The sequence below is a fragment of the Palaemon carinicauda genome, chromosome 17, assembly GCF_036898095.1.
Source record: "Palaemon carinicauda isolate YSFRI2023 chromosome 17, ASM3689809v2, whole genome shotgun sequence".
NCBI lineage: Eukaryota > Metazoa > Arthropoda > Malacostraca > Decapoda > Palaemonidae > Palaemon > Palaemon carinicauda.
The window spans coordinates 73,302,808-73,310,307 of record NC_090741.1 but is presented as its reverse complement, the minus strand read 5'-3'; positions in this window follow the sequence as shown (position 1 = coordinate 73,310,307).

Genomic DNA, 7,500 nt, shown 5'->3' with positions numbered 1-7,500 from the left:
GAGGTAACCAATCACCAAGAACCGATTCCCATCCACACCCCCCACCCGTAAGTAAAAGCACTTTACTAACGCGATACGATAGACAAAATCGACAAAATAACCGAATGACGAACAAGATCTTTGACCCTCCCGCAGTTTCGACAGTCACACTTCCGGAGGCAGGAGAGAGAGGGAGAGGAAGAGGGAGAGGAGAGAGGATTTTGGACACCCAACAAACAACATCGCTAACTTTCTCGCGTCGCCGCGAAAGACCACCGGGTGAACTCGGGTCCTCCTTGCTTTTTCGCCTCCAAGGTGTCCCATCTGGGGCTCCCTTTGGGTGGGCCCAGGTCCTGTGTGGGCCATAGTTACTGGAGGTCTTTAAGTTATTATTCTTTTTTATGGAGGCCGCTCCTTACCTGAGGAATGATGACATCATAACGAAATTATGATGAAATTGTCACTGCGTTATCGCGTTTCTATTTGCATTCTTGTAGAGCTCTATTCACGTTTCGAAAATATAAAATAAATTACATGTAGTAAATGATTCATTGTCCTAAATAAAAGTTGTGAAAAGTCTATAACCATACAGAAAAGGACTTTTACATTTAAAACTCAAAACAGAATAACCAAGGCAAAAAAATAGAGTAACATATTCAGCATATAAAATAAGCTATAAAACCACTTGTATTATACTACGTTCATAATCAGTCCAAGAATAAATTGAATTTTTAAACCGTGATTATTTAGGTAAGACACCAGTAGCATATTTCTGTACAATAAACTGTGAACAGTAGTATAACATCCGAGAAGATTTTTTAAAAGAGGGAAATCCTTTTGAAAATAAGTTAACAGGATATGAGTTTTAAAGAATTTTCAAATGAAGACTTTTTTTAAGCAGGTAAAAAACAATTTTTCAACTACCATCATTATTATGATTATATATATACAAACACATATATATACATAAAAAGTATATTTCAATGTGTGGAAAAAACAACAAAAACCTCAACTATAATCAACAAACAGATAAATACCCAAACAATAATGTGAGAAAAAGTATAGCTCTCGAAAGAAGTCTGATAACTTCTAATAAACTTTCGAGCAACAACATGAAAAAATACGATTGGTTTGATCCGATCGATTCATAGGTCATCTGGCATCACAAAATCCATGATCACTAAAATCAGCATCGTTACAGAATTACAGGGCCATTTAACAGTAAATGGTAAACTCGTCAATGAGACAAACCTCGATGACAGATGAAAGATGTAGGAGTTTATGACCGCACATCCCCTGACTATCCTATAGTGTGTCATTCAAAGTGGGACTCTAAACATCTCCATGTGCTTCATCTCGCGGGGTGCCCTTTAAATTCGTCACCTGGTCCTCGGAAGCCAACCGGTAGGCCTCTCACGGTCTCCAAATTTAAGGAAAAGGTCCTAATAGTGTAATAAAAAGATCTTACTATCTCTATTATGGCTTGGTTTCCGATACCGCTATGCCGCTCCTACAACATTAGTGCCCGATGTCATTAAGGGAGGTCTATAAATGAGGGAGTGGGTAGGTGAGTGGGGCTGGCAAGAGAGTATATAGTATAGGCAGGACCTGAGTATAGGATTAGGTAGGGACAAGAGGCTAGTATGGGAGTAGATACGTGCAAGGGGATGGTATAGGAGTGGGTATGGGCAAGGGGCAAGTATATTAGTGAAATGCAGGGCAGAGAAGCGGGGAGAAAGGGCTAGTACTTAGGTGCGATTCTTTGGTCCCAGTTTTGATAATGGATTCAGCTACTTGCACTATTCATCACGATATACGTGTTCCCTTAATTGCTGACCGTCCAATCAGCTATGTTTAACCACGTTGGGTATGGTCAGTACTTGGATGGATGACCATCTAGTAAAGAGAAGCCCTCTCAACAGATAAACGAACCACACCAAGCGTTTAGCAATTTCTCAAGATCACCTGCCTAAAATCGAAAATGTAATACCTGACACCGATCCACTTAGGGAGAAAAAGGCGTACGGTGAATCGAGGTACATACATTCATACACATATACATACTGCATGTATCTATAAATGTGTGTATGTATATAGATATTATATATATATATATATATATATATATATATATATATATATATATATATCAAGCAACCTATCTTTTGATACCTATTTATATCGAACACCAAAAGGAAAATTAATTCTTTAGGAATTACTGAACAAGCATTCGATATGCATACTTAAATAGATATACAATATATATATATATATATATATATATATATATATATATATATATATATATATATTATATATTTACATATTTATATATATAGTGTGTGCGCATGTGGTTGCGCGCGCCGCGTGCATACACGATTATACGATATATACTTTTAAAGAATTATATAGTACGTATACAGTTTATGTCTGATTACTTTTCCCTCAGCTCCTTCTACTTTTAATTTTCAGCTATGCTAAACTACAAAATCATTAAACATGCATTATATTTATGATAGGTTATGGAGTTTGTGCAAAGTTATTACATTTAAAAATCTCGTTACTTATACTTTTCGTATCTACATATGCACATGTACAAGGTACAAGGTAAGTAGTGAGCACATAAAAGAGATATTTGCTAATCACAAACACCATACATATATAGCTACACTTAATAGAAACTTTAAATACATGAAACATCCACTTTGATCCAATTTCTTAATTTTCATATTTGATAAAATTCTTATATAGAGAGGATGATTACCTAAATCTAAGATTTTGACAGAACTATAAATATACAAGTCAGAAGCCCATATAAAATAGATGACACGCATTATGTCTCTAAACCAACAAATTTGTTCAAACAAATATAAAAAAAAAAACATACAACCCTTCTAACAATAATACGATAAAACAAAAATAAACAAAGGTCATATAAACGACAAGAATACGGGGGTTCCGACCCACCCTCCACCGGACACCCCTCCCCTCACAAAACGTACTCACACACCGGTAGTTCCTGAAGGAGCTGCTCCCGGAGTCTCAAGGAGTCCCTGTACTTAGGAAAAACGACTAGAATTGTCTCCAGAAACGGAGGGGGGTCTCAGTACGGTGGGGCCATAACACTGCGGGGTCCCCATCAGGGGGGTCCGCATTGTTCGAGTATCATGGGATCAGTAAAGTGTCAGGAATATCTACCTGAAAGAGAGGAGGGGAAAAATAAAATGTGGAAGAGAAGCTCAAGAGGGGTCCTTCTGAAGACGACAAAAAGTAGAGGAAAAATGACCTCAAAGAAAAGAAGCACAGAAGAAATGAGAAGAAAATCTTACGAGTCCCCAAGATGATAAAAAAAGAGAATTGAGAAAGTGTCTCCTAACAGAGAAGATTGAGGTCGAAAAGGAACAGGTTCCTCTTTAAGGGGAATATAAAAGAAAATAAATACAAGTAAAATATGTAACATCTTGCTTTTAAACAAAATTAAAAAAAAGAAAAATTAGCTTATAATTACATCACGTCATCTTCCTCACTTTGTGCTTCTAAAATGACACATTTCAAGGAGGAAATAGTGTGGTCGGATACGACTAAAAGGACTGACACTTTGGTGACAGGCAAGATCTACATTTGACAGGAAACTCTTGACCACATGCACCTGGGATATTACCGTGAAAAAAACAGCAGCTACGTTGCCCTTAATATAAGTTTTGGTAGCACGGTAATTTATTGTTATTACAGTACGAATATATTATATATATATATATATATATATATATATATATATATATATACTTTATTTATATATATATATATATATATATATATATATATATATATATATATATATATATATAGAGAGAGAGAGAGAGAGATGACAGATACATATAGACATATAGATAAATAGATAGCTTTAAAAAAACCTGTATAGCTCGCTTTTATATCCCACTAAGTTCTTTGAATGTGTATATATATATATATATATATATATATATATATATATATATATATATGTATATATATATATATATATATATATATGTATATATATATGTATATATATATATATATATATATATATATATATATGTATGTATATATATATATATATATATATATATATATATATGTGTGTGTGTGTGTGTGTGTGCACGTGTGTGAATGTACTGCGTTATTAGGCGTAGAAGATTATGATGATGATATAAATATATAATTATATAACATACTGTATGTACAGAGAGCTCGCACTATCCATAAAATATTTGCTGAAACAAGAACTTGGTTTTAATATTCATAGAATCTTTAACTCTAGTCTTTAATTAAATTATTTTAAGCATTATGATATAAACTTTAGATTATTTTTCATGGCCTCACTTCAGATCACAAAACAGAAAATAAACCCCGAAACTAAGCTACCAGCAGTTATGTTTCCTCCCATAAGATGAAGCTAATATTACGCATCAAATTATTTGTAATTTAAAATGTAAAATATTCATGTGACAAAAGCTTAAGACAGTTATTCTTGGTTAAAATAAAAAATAAGCCTATATAAGAAAAATCTGATATTATATAACAAACAATATAATACAATTCATCGGAAAAAATATTTACATCTAACACGGCGGCGTTGCAATTGAACCAAATAATAAACCCTGTATAACAGATCTTTTTGTACTGCTAAGCATGTCAGAAGCGCCTTCTAAATTATGAGTCTGGATTGACGGCGGATGGTGTCAATCTCACGATAATTTCTATAAAAGCGAAAAAAAAACACACACAATTCAAAGCGAAAAACTTTTTGTCGACCTCTCGATTGTAATGTTTACCATGTCGCAGAGAGCAATTTGAAAAACCTTAGCGACCATAATAAATAATACCCAAATTAATAGGTAATTACTACGGGTGTCAAAACTCCCCTTTAAACCCTTAATAATTCACAATCATTGCACCCAAACATATCGTAAACATTTCCAGTTCCCGATGATTCACACACTTGAGAGACTATTTCAAAGACAATGGACACAAATAAATACTTCAAGTGGGCAGGAGACACCCACAGTTCTCTTAATCTATGATCGTTCTACTTTTAAAAGCAAAAGGGACACACGGAGAACCCCTTAAGTAACCACCATAACTCGGCTATAACTTCAGCTTTTACTGCGGGGGTGGCCCATGAGACCAGAGTCCCCAAAGGTTCCCTAGCCCTTGGGGTCTCTCCGCTGCGGGGCGCCTCTGGGTGTCTTGCGGGGTACCTCACTTCCTTCGGAGTTTCGACATTTGCCTCCTCTCCTTCGACCCATCTCTCATTTATCTAACTCTATCTATCCCGCATCTTTTACCCATTGGTGCCGGGGTTGTCATGCCTCCCTTATCTATCTGTCGTCCTTTCTCTTATCATTTAACTACTTCCATACACAAAGATCTGTTTCTTCTGTCTCACATTCTTTACGCTGTCATTCGTCTGCAGTTTTCTGATGGTGTTGGAGTGTTATCACGAGATATTTCTGTTTCTAAAACAATCGGCCATTCATAAATATTGATAGCTATGACTGAATATTTAATTTCCCATAAGAAAAACTGCCACCGAAATAAAATAAAGCTGAAGCGGTTGTATTTTTCCTGACTTACAAAAGCGTAAAACATATAAACACCAATGAAATCTGGTTACGGGTCAAAATGAGGCCTTAAAGAAGATTAAAATATGTGCTAGTTTCATGATGAAAACCGAAAAAATCTAATATATATATATATATATATATATATATATATATATATATATATATATATATATATATATATATATATATATATGCTTGGCTCTATTGCTCTCTGAATAATATAATTTATATCAAACTTTTAACTTGCTATAGACTAATTTAAAATAGGCTTTCAAGCCTCACTGTACCAAACTAACCACCCCCACGAAAAATAACGTTACAAGTTTGTAAGCGCCGGTTTTCGGAGTGAATTTACAATCGTCAATAGTGTGTGATTTAATAAATCAGCGCATTGACATATATTGGGGTAAAAACATTATCTAAACTTTTTAAATTTGTATTAGAATAAATTGCATACCTCTAAACGCAGTGTTTTATAGACGTCAAAAGTATTGTGTACGAAAATGTGACGGATGCACAAAATTGAGGATAAGCTACTTGGCGGCACTGCTGACTAGCGTTGGACATAGCAAACCATGAAACCTAAAGCGTTTTTAGTCAAATAAGAATTGAAATCTTCGGCGAGCATATACGAACGTGGAAATCGGGATGATGGTATAAATTAACCTAAAAGTACAAGAAAAAGATTGAATCCAATGCAGACACTAAATATTATGCATTTCTTTCTATTCTTCTAGTAAATGAAACTGAGGTTAATCGAAAGAATACTGTAGGCTATAGACAGAGTTGATGGAGACAAATTAATCTGTCAAATAATAACAGCATATCAAGTTATAATAAAGGAAATAATAATAAAAATAATAATAATAATAATAATAATAATAATAATAATCATAATAATAATTTAGTCCCTTGCTATGCCTTTGCAAAAAATAATGATAATAAAAGGATTTCAACGTCGCATACCTTCAAAGCTAATCGACATAACTTTCATCAACTAAATGATTAAGGTGCCTTGGTATCAATTCAAAATTATTCAAGTGATGCAAGCATCAACAGTAACAGTCCTTTAGAAAAGACTGGAATAAATGTAGTAGAGGACATTTTATTTTCCCTTAATAATACACGAAATATATTAAGAGTTGAAATCTATACTTCAATTAATTTCAATTCATGTTACCTAATGAAGACAAACACTTACCTAAAATAGATATAAGACGTAACGACATTGTTGAATTAAAAAGTAGTAACGTTATTGGCCATAGTACAAACCTAACTGTATTACAAGAGTGAAAGCAGTAATATTACCATCGTTTTAAAGATTTCTTAGTGTCAGAAATAGAATTATTTCGTATATCATATATTGAAATTGCATCTACTTTTATTTTATTCAAACCATGTTTGAAATTAGTAATGTCATCAAGATAACTCTTAATCTAAAGGAGTTCATAAACGACAAAATATTTTTTGCAATATTTAGATTGCACGAAAGCATTGATCGTCTAGGGTCTGTGTCAAAGACTTCAGATCTAAATAATATTGACTTTAAAAGCCTTGAACAAAATGTTTGATCGTTAAGGCGGTGTTTACTTCCGAACATATACTGCTCGATTTCTAAGCCTAGTTTGGTAGCGTTTGCTATTTAACCACAGTAAATAATACATACATACAGATATATATATATATATATATATATATATTATATATATATATATATATATATATATATACATATATATATATATATATATATAGAGAGAGAGAGAGAGAGAGAGAGAGAGAGAGAGAGAGAGAGAGAGAGAGAGAGAGAGAGAGAGAGATACGCCGATCACAATGTTATCACAGAAAAACATCACATATGCCATCACCAATCCTAAGGGTTTCGGAGTTTTCCAATCATATAAAAAATTGA